The 21302-nt window shown below is 42.8% G+C and overlaps 1 protein-coding gene and 1 pseudogene across 2 annotated transcripts in view; both read right to left on the bottom strand.

Annotated features, from left to right (window-relative positions):
- Positions 1–21302, bottom strand: part of pkdcca (protein kinase domain containing, cytoplasmic a) — a 451220-nt gene that overhangs the window by 291000 nt on the left and 138918 nt on the right. The gene's annotated exons all lie outside the window — the stretch shown is intronic.
- The window catches only part of LOC111977475 (echinoderm microtubule-associated protein-like 4), a 55956-nt pseudogene that overhangs the window by 31560 nt on the left and 3094 nt on the right, over positions 1–21302 (bottom strand).

Here is a 21302-nt window from a genome sequence, read left to right on the forward strand (position 1 = left end):
GATTGTATACAAAAAAAAATGTAAAAAATGTTATGGTTAAAAATATTCATGTTTTACTGTGACTTGTTGTAGGCTCCTAAGTGGACCATAAGGTTAAAAACAAAAACAAAATAAGAAAACAAAAAAACAAAATAAAAAATTAAATAAAAACTAAGTAACTCCACCAGTGTGTCTCTTTTGGGTCACTTTTGCCGGTCCCAAGCCCGGATAAAGGAGGAGGGTTGGAATTGTGACATAAAAACAAACAAGAATCGACAGAAGAAAGTTCATTTGCAGTTCTAAACATATTTAGGGTGTTTTTTTTACTCACTTTTTGTCTCTCCCACAACATTATTCCACTCTCCTACAGCATCCATCACAATTACGTGCACATAGCCAATTATGCAAATTAGGCGATGACGTCATTTAGCGACTTCTAGCGACTTTTAGGACAGCCAATAGCTACTTTCCCTACTGAGGAGTTGCCAACACTGGGAGGGAGCGGGACGAATACGGATAGCCAAGGGAAGGAAGTTGGAGCTCAGGAGAATTTGAGTGTGAGGTAAAGGCGAATGCAAACCTTTGTACATATGTTTTTAAACAATCCCCCAATTGTTTAATTTTCCAACCTTACCAGCTGGAGTTGGTTAGTTGTGTGCACTATTTAGTAGGACGTGATCGTTGATGTAAAGTTGAGTGTGTGAGTTGTAGTTCTCTCGTGAGTTGTCATTTGCTAGCTAGCCTGTCAGTAAACTAGCTAAATTGGACGGGTAGCTATCACCAGCGGGTTGTTTTCCGCGAGGACTGCGTGCACCAAACCATTTATACCTCTACGAGCTAGCTAGGTAGTGTAAGTAATCTCAGTAGTTTCTATATTTGGGACTTGTAGCCAACTGTCCTGGGCGGTAACCGCTTCCTCTATACATTTTTCACAAGGAGACCAGTTAGATAGCGTCCACATCCCTGCACYCRGATTGGGTTCCTCTGAACAGAAGGGAGTTTTTCCTTTGGAGATCAGATAGCCACGGCCCCGCGAGCAGCTAGGTTTCTCTGATCAGAAGAAATGTAACATTGTGAGTGAGGAGCATGTGTCAGTGGGTATCTTGTTTTTTGGTGGGCTGCGTTCAGCCCGACTACTTCACCAGTAGTGTCAGGTCTGCAACGTTAAAGGGGTATACCAACAACTTTGTACTGGTACTTTTCTTTCGGTTCTTTTACACGGAGCTCAATGGGGGTTTCAATTGTGTATTTCTCATTGTGATTTTATAGTGTACTATTCCTGATTAGTATCAGTAAGGTGATAATTATCTGCTAGAGTATACCAGTTCAACTGTATTTATCAACTTTGATAAGGTCTTTTAGATAGATGTTCACCACYGGCAAKAATAACTGGCGACTCATTCTCTGGCGACTCGTTTTCAGACAAATATGTTCAACTCYTCATTKGTTTATCCACTAACCACTGCATTTAGACTCATACGGTTTTGAGAAAAAAAATAGTTGCTGCGTTCAAATATCGCCGCACTGTACCCGTCACTGTGTCGTCCCGTGAACCCCATCAATGCTGCTCACAGCTATATTTATGAAAGACGTTCTCTTCATGGTGACATATCCTGAATAGGTAGAGAAATGGGGACGGGATCTCTCTTTATCAAGGAGCCATGGCTTCCCAGCCAAGACACTTCCCGAAGAGAGAGACTTCCACATGACCATACAGTAATTGGTTTCATTAGAGAAAGTGAAATGTCAGGACAAGGCTGCCCAGTCAGTCACCACACACACAGATAATGTTCGACTTCCCACAATTAGGTGCACGCACGTGCATGCGCATGGCCACAAACACACACACGGGCTCACACACACACGGGCACGCACACACACACATGGGGGCACACACACACACACACAAACAGGGAGCGCACACACACAGGGAGCGCACACACACACGAGCGCGTGAACACACACACACACAGGCCCAGGAGACAGATGGTCTTATTGTGTGCAGATGGACAGCTCTGGAGTCAGTTAGACAGGCTACGGGTGAGTGGGTGGTGGTTATTACTGAAGCGTGATTACAGAACCCAGACGCTCGCCAATGACTCTGGGCGCAACACATTTTATCTCTCTCCTTCTCCCTCTCTCTCTCTCTGATAATGTAATCTCTTTCTCTGCCTCTCTCTGAGAGTGCATTCAATCTCCCTCAGTCTTTCTCGCTCCCTCTTTCTCTCTTGCCCAGCCGGGGAATGATATTCCTGACAGGGACAGCCACAGGAATTCCCTCCCCCTACTGCTGGCTGGGCATATGAGCCTCTACTTTGTCACTGAGCTCAGAGAAGACCTCAGTTGGTTATAGTGTGAGAGAATGGAGCGGTATTTATACCCCATGGACAGATTTCATTCACAGTGAGAGACTGGATTGTGATTATGTTCCTGTGCTAGACTGTGATTGAATTGAGTGTGCCAGCACGTATTGTGAAGGTGTGTGAAGGTAAAATAAGCACGTTCCTTGCTGTGCCTCTCTGGTAGACGGTATTAACCGTGGCATAGCAACACTCCAAACTGGCCCTTCCGCTAGCCCCAAGCACGCGCTCACACACACGCATAGGCCTACACAGCTGCGATCTGAATGGAAACGCTTTGCACCGGGAGTCAAGGTCGGAGTGAAACTGTTAATAGATCCAGGTTCTGGCGCCGCTCCTGAACTTCCTTTGTGTAAACACAAGCGYAGGAACACAAGATAGCTGACTCTCACAACTACGACCTGGCGAAGAAATCCAAGGGAGAGGGGCTAAACGAGCCATTGGGAAAGTGGAGATGAATGGAATTTACAGTGCTAGAGCACAGGTATGGTAAGTTGTACAGAAGCGAGTGCAGATGGATTTGACAGTGCGTGATCGGCTTACGGTGGAGAGATGATGTTTAAAACTGCCCCGTTGTAGGGTTTTTCTAGAGGGTTTAAAAAATGTAGAATCGTGAGAGCACATGGGATGGTGACTGTGATGGTGACTGGTGGTTTCGGTGAGAGTTCAGGGTTCTGAGGTGACTGGTGTTTGGTGAGAGTTCGGGGCGGGTCTGAGTGACTGGTGTTGTGAGATTCAGGGGGGGTCTGAGGTGACTGACTACCTTTGTCTGTCTGTTTTTTGCCGTGGCGGCCGTTCCTCGGAGACGCCAGGCGTCGCCAGCACGTCGGCCAGCCGCCTTCATCACGTGATTCTCATCCTCCTGCTGTTGACGCGCAGCTCCAACGACGACAGACTCCCTGCACGTCAGACGCACTTGCCGCCGAGATGCTGTCATCTACACAGAGAGGAGAGAACGGGAGACTGTGTTAGATACTGTAGACAACAAACATTTAGAATCACCCAAAAGACGCACCCACGCCCCGCAAAACACAAGAGAGCGATGAACAGTAAGCAGGACGATACCAGTATCACAACATTTTTTCCATGCCAAAAATGGAAACATGAAGCAGGCCAAACTTTTGGTCCTTTAAAACCTGCTGTATGTTAAATATTGCGTACTTTGTTTGGAAAATAAACAACATGTGACTGTGGATGACAAACTAATGATGTTTGTTTCCAACATTAGGGCTGTTTATCTAATGAAGTTAAATCCGCTTTGTGTTTGCTTCCTTTGCCACGCGTACTAACGAGCATTAAGATGCTGGTATTATATATATGCACCAAACACACACAGCTTGATAAAACTTCCATGGTGAATTCTGAACACTGGAGTGTTTCACTGTATAGGCCTACTGTTGTAAACTGGTGACTTCCCGAAACCCCTATGTGAAACAGAAATGGAAGTGAGAAAGAGTGCAAAATACAGCATGATACTGTAAGCCAACAGAACCTACTGGACTCTGATTCTTACTGGACAGTGTGTGTGTGGGGGGGGGGGGGGGGGGGCACACCTCTACGTCAAAATACAGGGCACATGTTCAACTGCTCAAAGTATTCGTGGGTTGGGGCTGCTGCCAAGCCTAGCTGTGGTTTAGGGCCTGATTGCTGGACGGGATGGGGGTAATTTGGCAGTGGAGAGAGTGAGGGGGCCTCAAAGCCAATGTTGGCCTGTTAAAGGGGTGCTGACAAACCCCCCCTCTCCCTTTCCCCAGAAGACCCCCGTCAGAGGAGTTTGAACCCCCTTCCCACATGACACAAAAAACAAGCATCAGACACACTCACAATTTAAGAGTGGCAAAAAGAAAACAGACCGTCGTAATAGTTCAGATCAAACTATTAACAAGTTAAACATATTTCTGTCTAACAGCTCAAGCCATGAGAGCACTTAACCCCGAACTCAAAAGTGGATTATGTTTGTGGCACTAACAGATCAAGCTAACTTTCACTGTAAGCCCAAAGCACCGTTTCTGGCCAACAAAGTGAATGTTTTTTTTTTATATTGTGGCTGTAAGGAAATGCCTCACCCCTTGACTATGTGCAGAGAATGATAGTAATATGGCACATGCCTGCGTACGTAAACAAGCCTGTGCAAGCACACAGTCAAGGGGTGAGGCATTTCCTTACAGCACCAAGGGGTCAGTGAGGGCAGAGGTGTGAGGCAGGGCCTGATAGCATGCCCCGGATGGCTGGGCAACAGTAGACCGGAGGGAGGGAGAGAGGGAGAGAGAGAGAGAGAGAGCGCCCAGGGGAAGACTTAACCCACCACTCTCTCCCTAAGCACACACACACCACAAACAACACCACACTACAGAACAATGGGCCTCTGTACACTGAGGAGACCTGAGCCAGGAAAACTAGCCCAGCACAGAACCAATCTACTTCTACAGGGAATGTAAATCAAACACAAAGCCATCAAATAGACAAAGCCAGGGAAATTAGCTTAAAAGGATAACTCCACCACTTTTAACATTTAGGTTGTTATTATTAGGTGTTTTCTTAGGATCCCCATTGGCTGTTGCGAAAGCAGCAGCTACTCTTCCTGGGATCCACGCAAAGCATGAAACATGACGTAATACAGAACATTAATAGATAAGAACAGCTCAAGGACAGAACTGCAACAATAAAAAAATAAAAAAGAAGAAGCGATGCACTCGTAGCCAACGTGTCGAAAGCGTTCCACAGGCATACTGACCAACATTGACTCCAATGCTTCCCACAGTCGTGTCAAGTTGGCCAGATGTCCTTTGGGTGGATTCCTGATACACACAGGAAACTGTTGAGCGTGGAAAACCCAGCAGCGTTGAAGTTCTTAATAGACTCAAACCGGTGCGTCTGGCACCTCCTACCATACCCCAGTTCAAAATCACTTCAATCTTTTGTCTTGCCCATTCACCCACTGAATGGCACTCATACACAATCCACGTCTCAATCGTCTCAAGGCTTTTAAAATCCTTCTTTAACCTGTCTCCTTCCCCTTCATCTACACTGACTGAAGTGGATTTAAGAGGTGACATCAATACGGAACCATAGCTTTCACGTAGATTCACCTGATCAGTCTATACATTGGAAAGGTGTTCCTTATGTTTTGTACACTCAAGTGTATATTTAGATTAAACTTTGTCTGGGCTTGATAGCCAACTAAGCTGCAGGCTAACTGGGCTGAGCATTGCATCATGAGAGACTAAATACACCCTGGGAATCATATTATGCTGTAGAAGAGGGCAATAGAGAAGTTTCGGCAACACTTTTACTTGACACACAGCGCCATAACACGGTCATAACCATGTCATAACAGCTGACATAAGCTGTCATAATATGGCGATAATACTGCCACGAAACATATTTAGACATGTTATGACATATATTGCTCTATGTTATGGCTGGTTATGACACCTACATAAGAGTGTCAAAACCCACAAACCCTACCACACAAGGCAAACCATTCCATTACACCATAGCCTACTTGTCAACAGTATGTTTGTTATATAACCTTTTCTGAAATTGAGATGTATGCAGGAGCATATTTAGCAGCAGGACATCTTTTTGACTGATGACTGACATAAGGGCATGTACGTGATAGGTCTATCTGGCTTATATGATTATGATGGTTATAATGCTTCATGACAGTGTCATAAAGTGTATGTTCTACAAGTTATTTAAAATATGATGAAATGTGACTGTAAAGAACTCATTACAACAACAAAGGACTTAAGGAACTAAAGGAAACTTCTTGGCAGGGAAAAAACACATTTGAATAAATGTGGGTTTTGAGATGTCATCACCAGCCATAAAACTATACAACATATGTCACAACAGGTTGGTTATGACACTGGGTGTCAAGTAATGTGTTACCAAAAGTTTCACAATGACAAAAACAAGGATTCGTGCAGCATGACTAACAAAAACAACAAGTCAAAATGTATATCAAATCTTACAGTTGTCGACATATACTAACAGCATAATAACTGTCTAGAAAGTGGTTTAACTGTCCCTTAAAAGCCTTAGTACATAACTGTCAATCAACTGACTGTCAGACAGTGCCAGGAAAAGTAGGCCAGCACAGAGCTATCAACCAGACCGCTATTACAGAGACTAGCTGAGCGCCGAGCCGCCACCCACCAGAACATCCAACTCAGGGAGTCCAATCAATACACAGACTCCGGATGTAGTGTCCCGAAGCAAGCAGGTGCCCAGACTCAAACACACACGCGCGGTTGTGATAAGAGTTCAGTGGGCGAATCCTAGGCACAGAAGAGCTTTGTCTGTCTCTCTCTCGCTTTCTCTCTCGCGGTCTGTCTGATAATACTGTACTGTTAAAACATGTGTCCCTCTCTCCTCGGGTCTCTTGTAACACACAATGAAATGCACATGGAGGACAGACAGTGGTGACTTACAGACTGGTGACTTACAGACAGCAGGCCTCAGTGTTGGCTGCTTGCAGTGTGAAAGGCTTTGCCTTCATAATACAGGACATAAGTCTATCCAGAGTTACTGAATCACTGCTTAGATGTGACACAGGGCTGGGGGAAGCAGCCAGAGGGTGAGATTGTAGGCTACAGTGTATTCTCTATCCTTCCTTTGATACTGACTCCTGACTTTGATGTGAAACGAAAGCATGTACTACAGCACTGAGCAGGTGGCACACAACACACATAGAGAAGGAACAACCCCCCTGACACACACACAAACCACACAGACAGATTGTTCGAGCAACTTCATGGGGGGGGGGGGGGGGGGGAAAGTTTTGAAATTCTTTTTACATTTGAATCAAACCATTGGAGAAAATCATGATGAAAGTGGCCATCGTAGTCCCTTTTTAGACCTATACATGCCTCCTGTAAGACATTATGATCTGTTAATCGTACATGATACAGACAACATCTTGGTGTCATTATACTACCTATAGTGTGATTCTGAAATACATTTTTCACATTCATTTACATTCATTAAAAGTACCCTTTTTGATTTTGTTCATTTTAAAGACAGAGTATATTGCTCCAAACAGTATACACTACAAGTACATAACATTTCCAGAGTGGACTCTACTAATTATGAAGGTATGATACATGTTATGAGTACCACCAACACACTGAATTTGAAAATGGATTCAAAGGAAACCCCCTTTGCTGGTGACAGGCTGAATGTGCAATCCTAAAGGAGGGCTGTGATTGGTTAATAACCTGTAATGTCAATTTCTATGTATAAACTGGGTCATATCATTAAAAGTACCAGAGAGCCCACTGGAAATTTGACATGTTTTGAAGAGTATATTGTTACAAACAATATGTCTAAATATAAGCAAAATCTAAAAGGATCGTTTTATTATATTCATATTGTTAAAGTTGCATAAATGAATGTGAACATTTGTTTTTTCAGAATCTATACATAGTCCATATGTATGGTTCACAGATCATAGGGTCTTACAGGAGGCATGTATAAAAACCACCTAAAATGGGTCATTTCATCATGATTTACCCCTCAGAAATGGTGATACAAGCAAGTTAAACATCCTTCCTCTAAATGAAGTTCCTATGTGAGAATTGCCAGAACAATTTGAGATACCAAACATATTTTACACTCCCACTGGCATGGAATCGCCCTACACCCAGACTCTGCTGTCAATCACTGACATCTTGTTAATAACGAAACACCACAGTTACACCAATACCTTTATCACATATATTTATAGATCAAAGACACAAACTAGAAATGCAAGACAACAAAAGGTAGAGATGTGCCTTGTTGGCTAACAGGATACAAGAAGCAACATATCAGTCACACCGAGTTCACAGTGATGAAACCATGAGCTCATTTGTCCTCCCCGACTCTGCTCTTTTGTTTCTTTCGCCTCAATTTCCCCTCAGCTAAGTCGAGCTTCAATAATGCAATCTTATCATAACTCTCCACAGCGTGACGAAACGCTCCCTTGAGAAAAGATCACAGTAGAGCTGCACTCTGCAGGGCAACGTTCAGGTGCATGAGTAAGTCAGTGTGTGGGGAGGTTGCGTGACTCGGGTACTTTGATGTGTGTAATAGAATATAGAATCAGACAAGAAGTGGCATTAGGTTACTGTTTGATTGAATGTTAGAATGGGCAAAACGAGTGACCTAAGCGACTTTGAGCGTGGTATGATCGGTGTCAGGCGCACCAGTTCCGGTATCTCGGAAATGTCCGGCCTTCGGTGCTTTTCACGCACAACAGTGTCCAGGGTTAACCAAGAATGGTGCAACAAACAACAAATATCCAGTCAGTGGCAATCCTGTCGGCGAAAACAGCTCGTTGGTGAGAGGTCGAAGGAGAATGGCAAGAATCGTGCAAGCTAACAGTCGGCCATAAACAGGAAAAGAATGGCAGCGTACAACAGTGGTCGGCAGGACGGCATCTCAGAACTCACAACTCGTCGGTCCTTGTCACGGATGGGCTATTGCAGCAGACGACCACACCGGGTTCCACTCCTATCAGCTAAAAACAAGAAGCAGCTCCAGTGGGCACGTGATCACCAACARTGGACAATTGAGGAGTGGAAAAACATTGGCTGGTCCGACGAATCCCAGTTCCTGTTGCYTCATGCTGATAGTGGAGTCAGGATTTGACGTAAGCAGCATTAGTTCATGGCCCCATCCTGCCTGGTGTCAGCCGTACAGGCTGGTGGAGGTGGTGTAATGGTGTGGGGAATGTTTTCCTAGCACACGTTAGATCCCTTGATACCAATTGAGCAATGTTTCCATGCCCCGAAGAATTCAGGCTGTCCTGGAGGCAAAGGGGGTCCCGGTACTAGACGGTGTACCTAGTAAACTGTGTATATATGTAATACAATAGGGTAGATCTGGGTGATAAATTGCCTGAATTAGTGCGATAACGATAAATAGAACGATACGTTTATAACATTAAAGTTTAAATGCAGTTTAAATGCATTTCTTATCCTTTAAAACAATACAACTAGGGTTGGGCAGTCGATTGTATATAAAGGTATCCCAGGGTATTTTTGAAATACTCTTGGTATGATTTTCCAATACCGTAAATAAAATAACTTGTGCACTAGGTAATTGATAAAGCAGTTCACGTTCATTATTTCGCCTGTTAGATCATTTTTCATTATAAAGTTTACCGGTTTCCAAAAACAGCTGTTTGAGCCATTTGTTTACAAAGAAACATAACGAGCAAAACAGGGGCTTGGTGAGGTGAGTCACTCCTGCGGAAGCGCAACTTAACACTAGAACCGCCATAGYCCAACAGCCACTGACGTTCGATTTTGTAAATAAAAAAAATATCTGTCCCAAAATTTTAAAAAGGTATGTCCTGACTTTTCATAAAATGTTTGTATTTTACATTGCTCATTTGTCAGATAAAAACAGAAACATTTTTTTTTTCTTCTCACAACTATTCCGAATTTAACCCGCTAAGAGAATGTGCTGTAGGACGTTGGTACCCAGCCAGACGCTATTGCGTCTCTCTGTACCCACTGAGAGAATGAAAATGAATGTCCGATAATTGTGCCCCTTACTTCATAACTGAATTTAGTGACAATATTAGGCCTATCAGTTGTCAAATTGTACATGAAGACGTGGGCGTATTTTTTAATTGACAGATGCAGGGAAAGGGGAATCACATTATCAAATACTCCTTCAGAGTCACATGAAGGTAAATTTTTTTGACTTCTATATAGTATCAGAAAGAGCATATTCTGCCATTTCTATGACACTTACCTTTGTCAAATAAAAGGTGCAGCTCTATTTCCAGATTTCACTTTTTCCAAGAATAACCGTGCTGTCCATGCATTCAGCACGACTGGGAAACGCAACTTTTAAATTGACACATTACCTGTTAGCAAAGGTGTCAGCTAGAGACGATGTGCAGGAGCTTGCAGGGATATGTAGTTTTGCATGTCTACTTTGATGCTAATTAGCATTTTCGAATCTGAGAGTAAATAGAGCCGAATATATTGATAAAAGTCACCTTTTCTTAGAGAGTTTTACACAGTTATCAAAATGTCACGCCAGGGTAAGCCTACACGAATCACAGCCCATATTTTAAGTTTTTCTAAAATCCCCTATGGGAAAAATGAATGGTGGAAAAACGATTGGAACAATTTCCCTGTTTGACCGCTAGGTTTTATGGGTATTATGACTCGTACTGTGGTAGTCTATACAGTGTCTGATACAATCAACAAATGACTGTTTTATATCTTATCATGAATATATTTCCACTAATATTTCATTAAGGAATTCATCCTTTTCAATTGTTCATGCACAAATAAAGTTGATGAAATGGATTACACTGTAATGTTTTTATTGCAAGGGAAACAAAAAGAGACTACTAGGCCTATGTATTTTCTAGGACTTCGTAGAATTATACAAAACATATCCTTGACTCTAACAAATAACTATTCTTTTTATTAACAATTCTTCAAGCAATTCATCCATTACAAAAGTTGATGCACTATTTATCAAGTGCTGGTGCTTATGATTYCGCACCTTGCGGGTTGATATGCATCGGGTGCATATGCTAAAGGAAAACGCCCAGAAACATTCTCTAGCGGGTACCTATAGGCTGAAAGGCCAGGCGGTTCTAGTGTTTAGTGAGGTGATCAAGTTACACTTGAATGAAATTCAATGTTTGCCAGCCATTTATATACAGTTGAAGTCAGAAGTTTACATACACCTTAGCCAAATACATTTACACTCAGTTTTTCACATGTCCTGATGTTTTATCCTAGTAACATTCCCTGTCTTAGGTCAGTTAGGATCACCACTTTATTTTAAGAATGTGAAATGTCAAAATAATAGCAGAGAGAATGATTTATTTCAGCTTTTATTTCTTTCATCACATTCCCAGTGGGTCAGACGTTTACATACACTCAATTAGTATTTGGTAGCATTGGGCCTCAAATTGTTTAACTTGGGTCAAACGTTTCGGGTAGCCTTACACAAGCTCCCAAAATAAGTTGGGTGAATTTTGGCCCATTCCTCCTGACAGAGCTGTTGTAACCGAGTCAGGAGGACTCCTTGCTCGCACACACTTTTTCAGTTCTGCCCACAAATATTCTATAGGATTGAGGTCAGGGCTTTGTGATGGCCACTCCAATACCTTGACTTTGTTGTCCCATTTAAGCCTATTGCATGGAATGCATTTCTATTTTGTGACATGTCTGCACGCAGTCCCTCCTGCAGCAAAGCACCCCACAACATGATGCTGCCACCCCCGTGCTTCACGGTTGGGATGGTGTTCTTCGGCTTGCAAGCATCCCAATTTTTCCTACAAACATCACGATGGTCTTATGGCCAAACAGTTCTATTTTTGTTTCATCAGAACAGAGGACTTTTCTCTAAAAAGTACGATCTTTGTTCCATGTGCCGTAGTCTGGCTTTTTTATGGCGGTTTTGGAGCAGTGGCTTCTTCCTTGCTAAGGCGCCTTTCAGGTTATGTCGATATAGGACGTTTTACTGTGGATATGGATACTTTTGTACCGGTTTCCTCCAGCATCTTCACAGGTCCTTTGCTGTTCTTCTGAGATTGATTTGCACTTTCGCACAAAGTACGTTCATCTCTAGGAGACAGAACGCGTCTCCTTCCTGAGGAATTTTCCAAGCTGTTTAAAGGGACAGTCAACTTAGTGTATGTAACTTCTGACCCACTAGAATTGTGATACAGTGAATTATAAGTGAAATAATCTGTCTGTAAACAATTGTTGGAAAATTACTTGTGTCATGCACAAAGTAGATGTCCTAACCGACTTGCCACAACTATAGTCTGTTAACAAGAAATTTGTGGAGTGGTTGAAAAACAAGTTTTATGACTCTAACCGAAGTGTATGTAAACTTCTGATTAACACTGTATATAAATATATATATGCATCTTATAACTATTAAGTTAAATAGCTAAGATAAATTCTCTACATCTGGGTTTTACTAACTTGCTAACGTTAGCTAAGTGGCAGCAGAGACAACCCCCTTCTGGATTAAGAGCACTGCTGTCTAATATATGTATTGTGTGTGCCGCACACTAGGTTCTGAGATAGCTACTTGCATCAATTTATGAGCTGGGTTGTCCGTCTTAGTAAATGTTCACATGCGCTCGTTAGCATTTACCTAGCAACCAACCATGGGAATTGCTTAGCATTCTGGTAACTGAGATTTTGGGGTATTTTTTGGGGGGGGGTGTAAAACAATAAATAGCCAGTGATATTGTATATCCCAGGATGGCACAGACACGGTATGAAGGTATGTAAATCTGGATACCGCCAAACCCTAAGTACTACTAGTTTGATGGTTGTAACCATCAATTGTTCCATTAACAATCACCCATATTAGCAAACGTATTTCATTTCAAACATAACAGTTCCTCTAGTATAGGCTACTGCAAAATGCCTGTGATATGTGATTGGTATGGTCGGTGTCGATTCATTTTGGRTTATAGTCCCAGCTGTAAAGTATATATCAATAAAATGTAAATAAATACAATGTATAGGATGGGCTGAATTTGCATTCATTGATACAGAAAGGTTTTAAGGCCCTGTGTGAAGCTCCAGCCTAGCCTAGGAAGGAGGAAACCCTGAGAATATGGTGAAAGAGGCCGGATGTGAATGGTGATATCCTTCTCAGTAATAGATGCCACAATTTACTGTGTAACCCACTCCAGCACGATAACACCCTTGTTGTTATCATTAGAGCGTTGCAAAAACTCTAAAGACTGATTGGAGGATAAGCAGACTATTACCCAACACCCTGTCAAAACATATCGGAGAGAAAATGTGCAATTCAAAACCTGACTCCTCTGCCTCTGTTAACTATCCTGTTGTAGTCTGTGTGTTGAGAACACATTTAGTGTTCTCAAGTCATGTGAATGTAATAACTGAGTAATAAGCACATGAGAAGTGAGTAATTGCACTTCCGAATATCTTTGTGAATGTTTTCCGTGGGATGATATGTTCAGTGTGTGAGTGTGGAAAGTTGTTTAGAGGCTGAGGGACTAGAGAGCACAGATGCGGCTAAAGGACAAGGACACTAGCTGGGACCTGCTGGAAGTGACATCACAAAGGAAGTGAGGACACACAGGAAGTGAGATCACACAGGCTATAATCAAAGCTGGAGAAAGAAGGAGAAGAGTGAAGCAATCAGCAGACTGAAATAAGGATTTCTTAAGAGGGAGCATAATCACAAAACACACATCCTGTCAAACAGGAAGCAACACTATACAATTAATCAGAGTTGTTTTGGTTTGAACACTGAATGGCTGCTCGAATGGTTGGTGTTGACACTAAAAACCAACCAGGCTCTTTCCAATGCTTGCCTCATTACTGATGCCTTCCTCAACTACAGTAGACGGCTGTGTTTTCAGACATGCTCCAGGGCCCATATTCAAAAACTGTAMGAGTGCTGATCTAGGATCAGCCCCCCCCGCCCATATAATCTTATTGACAATCATCTAAAATGCAAAACGTATCCTATATCAGCATTTATAAACTGAGACACGTCATGAACACGGGCTTATGAATATGGTCTCCCTCTAACTGAGTAAGCCTGTATTTATCCATGTTAGCCCCATTGACAGGAGGTTTAATACAGCTCAACACTTCACCCAGGAGGTCATCATCTCCAGTGAAGGTCTTACTGGGAAGACTGGTTCCGGTTGGCTTCAGCTGCACATACTGACTTTGCAGGGCAAAGGGTCATGACGTCTGCTCTCTCCCAGCCCAGGTCACCGTCCTGTCAGTGTTTGATAAACAGGTTGCTACTGGAGGTACACACTCATCTCCCTCGACCTCCCCTTCTTCCATCTCTTCATCAAAATCCTTCTCACAGGTTTTAATGAAGGAGGCACAGCAATGCTGTATTTATGTGTGCTTCTGTCCCCTGGGGTATATCTGCATGAGTACAGACACACACACAGAATGTGTTAAGACAGTGGCAGAGATCAGTACCTGTTCTAAAAATGGGACTGGGTTCGAGAAACCACACTGCGCAATGTGTTAAAAGACTCATGCATTCACACGCACACATGAGCACACACAGGAGCCATTTTCAGGCTTATTTCCTGTCCTCACACACTCTGGAGGCCTGGTTAATCAGATTTATTACAGCAACTCCCTCCATCAATACTTAATCACCATTACTGATGCCCGGTCTGTAGTATCTAATCCTGTTAATGAACAAAGACACACTCTCTCACACACACACACACACACCAAGGAGAAGCAATAGGAGTGTTTAAAAAAAATACACCAATATTTAACCTTTATTTAACTAGGCAAGACAGTAAAGAACAAATTCTTTTTTACAATGATGGTCTACTGGGGAACAGTGGGTTAACTGCCTTGTTCAGGGGCAAAACGACAGATTTTTACCTTGTCAGCTTGGGGACTTGACCCAGCAACTTTTTGGTTACTGGCCCAACGCTCTAACCACTAGGCTACCTGCCCCCCCGGCCAAACCCTCCCCTAATCCGGACAACACTGGGGCAATTGTGAGCCGCCCTATATGACTCCCGATCACGGCTGGTTGTGATACAGCCCGGGATCGAACCCAGGTCTGTGGTGACGCGTCCACAACTGCGATGCAATGCCTTAGACCACTGCGCCACTCTGAAAGCATAGTATCATGTGTAATGTACTGATTTATGACCCCAGTCTCCGGCAGTATATAGTATCGCACTAAGACGCATGCAAAAACACAGACAAGCTAGCACGTACGTACGTACACACACACTTAAGTCTGAGGTTTTAGCCTCCATAATGAAATGTGGAGCACAGCCATGCTTTGACAAGGTCTATCATCACTCTCCTCTCATCTCTCACTCTCCTGCACTTAGTCCCTTTCTTTAAGCCTTGCCACTTGCTCTCTCACACTCCTCATGTTTGGATGGTATCCATTGATGACATACATTCATGTAGTGATCAAAAACTTCTTATTTTTGCACACTAACTCTATGCTATGTGTATGAGCCATTTTATGAATTTATGGGCAAGTACAGTGCCTTCGGAAAGTATTCAAACCCCTTGACTTTTCCCAAATTTTGTTAGGTTACAGCCTTATTCTAAAATGTATTAAAAAGTTGTTTTCCCCCTCAATTTACACACAATACCCCATAATGACGAAGCAAAACAGGTTTTTAGAACAGGAAATATCACATTTACGTAATTATTCAGACTCTTTACTGAGTACTTTGTTGAAGGACCTTTGGCAGCAATTACAGCCTCGGGTCTTCTTGGGTATGACGCTACAAGTTTGGCACACCTGTATTTGGGGAGTTTCTCCCATTCTTCTCTGCAGATCCTCTCAAGCTGTCAGGTTCACAGGGAAGTGTTGCTGCACAGCTATTTTCAGGTCACTCCAGAGATGTTCGATCGGGTTCAAGTCCGGGCTCTGGCTGGGCCACTCAASGACATTCAGAGWCTTGTCCCYAAGCCACTCCTGCGTTGTCTTGGCTGTGTGCTTAGGGTCGTTGTCCTGTTGGAAGGTAAACCATCACCCCAGTCTGAAGTTCTGTGCACTCTGGAGCAGGTTTTCATCAAGGATCTCTCTGTAATTTGCACCGTTCATCTTTGCCTCGATCCTGACTAGTCTCCCATTCCCTGCCGCTGAAAAACACCCCGACAGCATGATGCTGCCACCACCATGCTTCACCGTAAGGATGTTGGGCAGGTTTCCTCCAGATGTGACGATTGGCATTCATGCCAAAGAGTTTAATCTTGGTTTCATCAGACCAGAGAATCTTACTTCTCATGGTCTGAGTCCTTTAGGTGCCTTTTGGCAAACTCCAAGCGGGCTGTCATGTGTCTTTTAATGAGGAGTGGCTTCCGTCTGGCCCCTCTACCATAAAGGCCTGATTGGTGGAGTGCTGCAGGGTGTGTTGCAGCAGTGCTGCATGGTTGTCCTTCTGGAAGGTTCTCCCATCTCACAGAGGAACTCTGTCAGAGTGACCATCAGGTTCTTTGTCACCTCTCTGATTGCTCAGTTTGGCCGGGCAGCCAGCTCTAGGAAGTCTTCTTCCATTTAAGAATGATGGAGGCCACTGTGTTCATAGGGACCTTCAGTGCTGCAGAAWTTTTTTGGTACCCTTCCCCAGATCTGTGCCTCGACACAATCCTGTCTCAGAGCTATACGGACAATTCCTTCGACCTCATGGCTTGGTTTTTGCTCTGACATGCAATGCCAATTGTGGGACCTTATATAGATAGGTATGTGCCTTTCCAAATTATGTCCAATCAATTGAATTTACCACAGGTGGACTCCAATTAAGTTATAGAAATACCTCAAGGATGATCAATGGAAATAGGATGCACCTGAGCTAAATTGAGTCTCATAGCAAAAGGTCTGAATACTTACGTAAATAAGGTWTCTGTTTTTTCTTTTAATACATTTGCAAAAATTTCTAAAAACCTGTTTCGCTTTGTCWATATGGGGTATTGTGTGTAGATTGCTGATGATAATAAAAAATATATATATTTCAGAATAAGGCTGTAAKGTTACAAAATGTGGAAAAAGTGAAGGGGTCTGAATACTTTCCGAATGCACTGTATGTGTGCGCACACAACAGCGTATATGTACAAGAGTGTGTGTGTATAAGTGGCATGTTAATCGTAATGGTGCTCAGATTCCTGCGGGCTGCTCGTAGGGGCTTTAAATTGTTTTCTGCATGCGGCGACATGTTTGTTGTAAGACATTAGGCTGTGCGGCGGGGCCAAGTGTGTGTGTGGGGAGAGGGGGGGAGAGAGAGAGAGAGAGAGAGAGAGTGACAGAAGCAGGGATCTGATGATGGATGAGATTGGATTAGCAGAGAGAAGCTGCACACACAGCCCAGTGCTCAACTGTAATTTACAACTCTATCACTGTAATACACACTGTGTTACTAAAAGACACACGTTACAGCCTTGTCAAAGGACACTGCGTATTCACTATGCACCTACATACTTCACGGCTCGATCAGAAAATTCTATACACTCGCTAGTTGCTATAAACACACACTTTACAGCTCTTTCAGTGCACACACACAAACACACACTGGAGAAAGAACTGTAAAGCTCGAATCAGGCCATCTGTGAATGCTCTCAGAGTGGTGATTCTCCCAGATGGCAGAGAACCTAACACACAGCACCTCCTGCTCTATTAAACCCTAACTCTTATACACCACACAGATACATAGTGTGTGTGTGTGTGTGTGTGTGTGTGTGTGTGTGTATATGTCTATAGACCTGTATCTGCATGTAGTATATGTATATGTCAGAACATATGTCTGCCTATTAGTATGCATGTGTAAATCTGTGTGTACGATAGAGTGAGAGAGGAGAAGAGAGAAAGACAGAGGTAAAGTTTGTATCTGTAATTGTTGACTGCCTTTGTGTTTTCTCCTGCCTCTCGCTCACTCAACACCACTCTTTTTCTTTCATTTCTTTTTGTTTGTCTTTAATTTGAGGAGGGTGTGTGCTTTGAAGGAAGGTGGCATGGGGAGGGGGGTACGAAGAGAGACAGAGCGAGAGGAGAGCGAGAGCGAGTGTGAGAGACATAATTTGCCCAAATGAAGTGTTCCWACATCTCCCACAGCCCTAAAGGCATCCACATGCTTCCAAATCTAAAACATTTCGGAACAGTTTGTGCATATATTATSARAACTTTTTGTGCCGTTTTTGTTTGTTTTGGTTTAAGGCTGTTTCTTTAGGACTGTTCGTGCACACAAAATGTTTTCTTGAGGCAAGCCGAAGTCTGTAGCTGAAGTCTAAACTAGGGATGCACGATATATCGGTGAACATATCGGAATCGGCCGATATTAGCTAAAAATGCCAACGTCGGCATCGGCCCGATGTCTAGTTTAACGCCGATGTGCAAAACCGATGTCAAAGCTGACGTGCATACCTATATAATGTAGGTAGATGCAGCATTCCTAACGTAGCCCACAATGTCTGCTGTGTGGATCGAGCAGTCAACAAGACGAGCAGTCATTTAAAAGAGTAAGAACATTTCAGCCAGACACCTCAAAGGTCGAAATCCATTAAACGCCAAGATAATGGAATTCATTGCCCTTGACAATCAACCGTTCTTTGTCGTGGGTGATGTTGGCTTTCGCCGACTGGTAGAGCAACAGTACACATGTGCGAGTGCACCAAGTGCGCTATTCTTCAGATGTTMCCCTACCGGAGTTACATAGTAATAGCGTCACTGCTATTAGCTTCACGACTGACATTTGGACCAGCGATATCAGCCCCATGAGCATGCGGAGTCTGACAGCACAGTGAGTCGTCGAGGATTTCGTACTGYGGAAAGTTGTATTGCATGCTCATAAATGTGCTGGTTGTCATACCGCTGCTTCCATTTCAATGGCATTTGAGAGCATGTTTGAAACATGAACACACTAGCTAGCTCCATTCGAACAACTGACTCTAGAAATAAGCTCATCAACTGCGCCTGCAGCAGACGTGATACCCTCTGTCATGGCATTGAAACGCCTGCTCCACAAAACTGCCGACACAGGCTGTGAACAAGCGATTCGGTGGCATTCTCTCTTTACTGTGTCYCCACCATGCTCGACACTAGGTACAAGGACGGCTACTTCGATGCAGACAAAAAACWGGGTTTACGTGAAATGTTACATACACAGCTGGACAAGATGGAAACGGACACAGTGACAGTGCGCACCGAGGAAGAGGCCACGGACAGAGCTGAAACTTCACTGCTTGACATGTCTGATGAATTCCTGGTTGAGATTGAAACGACTGAACAAATGAACAACGAAACAGCACTACCAGTAAGTGAAAGAAATAGTATTGATTATTTTTTACTGGTAACGGGGACATTCGTAAATGCCAACAAAATAACTTTTTGGTCAGTGTGGTGGTCGACCGATTATGACCCAAAAAAACGATACCGTTTTTTTTTTGTTTTGTTTGTTTGTTTGTTTTTTTTTTTTATTTTTTTTTTTTAATCGGCATATTTTATATATATTTGTAATAATGACAATTACAACAATACTGAATGAACAATGAACCCTTCTTTTAACTTAATATAATACATAAATAAAATCTATTTAGTCTCAAATGAATAAACATGTTCAATTTGGTTTAAATAATGGAAAAACACAGTGTTGGAGAAGAAAGTAAAAAGTGCAATATGTGCCATGTAAAAAAGCTAACGTATAAGTTCCTTGCTGAGAACATATGAAAGCTGGTGGTTCAATATTCCCAGTTAAGAGGTTTTGGGTTGTAGTTATTATAGGAATAATGACGCGTCGACTATTTCTCTCTATACCATTTGTATTTCATATACCTTTGACTATTGGATGTTCTTATWGSCACTWTAGTATTGCCAGCCTAATCTCGGGAGTTGATAGGCTTGAAGTCATAAACAGTGCTGTGCCTCAAGCATTGCAAAGAGCTGCTCGCAAACACAGTAAAGTGCTGTTTGAATGAATGCTTACGAGCCTGCTGCTGCCTACCACCGCTCAGTCAGACTGCTCTATAAAATATCAAATCATAGACTTAATTATAATAAACACACAGAAATACGAGCCTTTGATCATTAATATAGTCAAATCAGTGAAATACGGAACCATTCCGTATTTTGTAGAACGTGTGGCAACCCTAAGTCTAAATATTGCTGTTACATTGCACAACTTTCAATGTTATGTCATAATTATGTAAAATTCTGGCAAATTAATTACGGTCTTTGTTTGGATGAAACACAGTTTGCAACGAGCCAGGCGGCTCAAACTGTTGCATATACCCTGACTRTGCTTGCACTGAACGCAAGAGAAATGYCACAATTTCCCTAGTTAATATTGCCTGCTAACATGCATTTATTTTAACTAAATATGCAGGTTTAAAAATATATACTTCTGTGATTTTAAGAAAGGCATTGATGTTTATGGTTAGGTACATTTGTGCAACGAATGTGCATTTTTCGCAAATGCGCTTTTGTTAAATCATCACCCGTTTGGCAAAGTTGAAGTAGGCTGTGATTCGATGATAAATTAACAGGCACCGCATTGATTATACGCAACGCAGAACAAGRTAGTTAACCTAGTAATATCATCAACCATGTGTAGTGGTTTTGAACCATGGCCAAATGGCATAAGAAATGTCCAAATGCCATACAGTGGGGCAAAAAAGTATTTAGTCAGCCACCAATTGTGCAAGTTCTCCCACTTAAAAAGATGAGAGAGGCCTGTAATTTTCATCATAGGTACACTTCAACTATGACAGAAAAAATGAGAGAGAAAAAATCCAGAAAATCACATTGTAGGATTTTTTATGAATTATTTGCAAATTATGGTGGAAAAGTACTTGGTCACCTACAAACAAGCAAGATTTCTGGCTCTCACAGACCTGTAACTTCTTCTTTAAGAGGCTCCTCTGTCCTCCACTCGTTACCTGTATTAATGGCACCTGTTTGAACTTGTTATCAGTATAAAAGACACCTGTCCACAACCTCAAACAGTCACACTCCAAACTCCACTATGGGCAAGACCAAAGGCTGTCAAAGGACACCAGAAACAAAATTGTAGACCTGCACCAGGCTGGGAAGACTGAATCTGCAATAGGTAAGCAGCTGGGTTTGAAGAAATCACTGTGGGAGCAATTATTAGGAAATGGAAGACACACTGATAATCTCCCTCGATCTGGGCTCCACGCAAGATCTCACCCCGTGGGGTCAAAATGATCACAAGAACGCTGAGCAAAAATCCAGAACCACACGGGGGACCTAGTGATGACCTGCAGAGAGCTGGGACCAAAGTAACAAAGTACCATCAGTAACACACTACGCCGCCAGGGATCAAATCCTGCAGTGCAGACTGTCCCCCTACTTAAGCAGTACTGTCCAGGCCCGTCTGAAGTTTGCTAGAGAGCATTTGGATGATCCAGAAGAAGATTGGGAGAATGTCATATGGTCAGATGAAACCAAAAATAAACTTTTTGGTAAAAAACTCAACTC

This window comes from Salvelinus sp. IW2-2015, linkage group LG18 (genome assembly GCF_002910315.2).
Source record: "Salvelinus sp. IW2-2015 linkage group LG18, ASM291031v2, whole genome shotgun sequence".
In the NCBI taxonomy this organism is placed as follows: Eukaryota; Metazoa; Chordata; class Actinopteri; order Salmoniformes; family Salmonidae; genus Salvelinus; species Salvelinus sp. IW2-2015.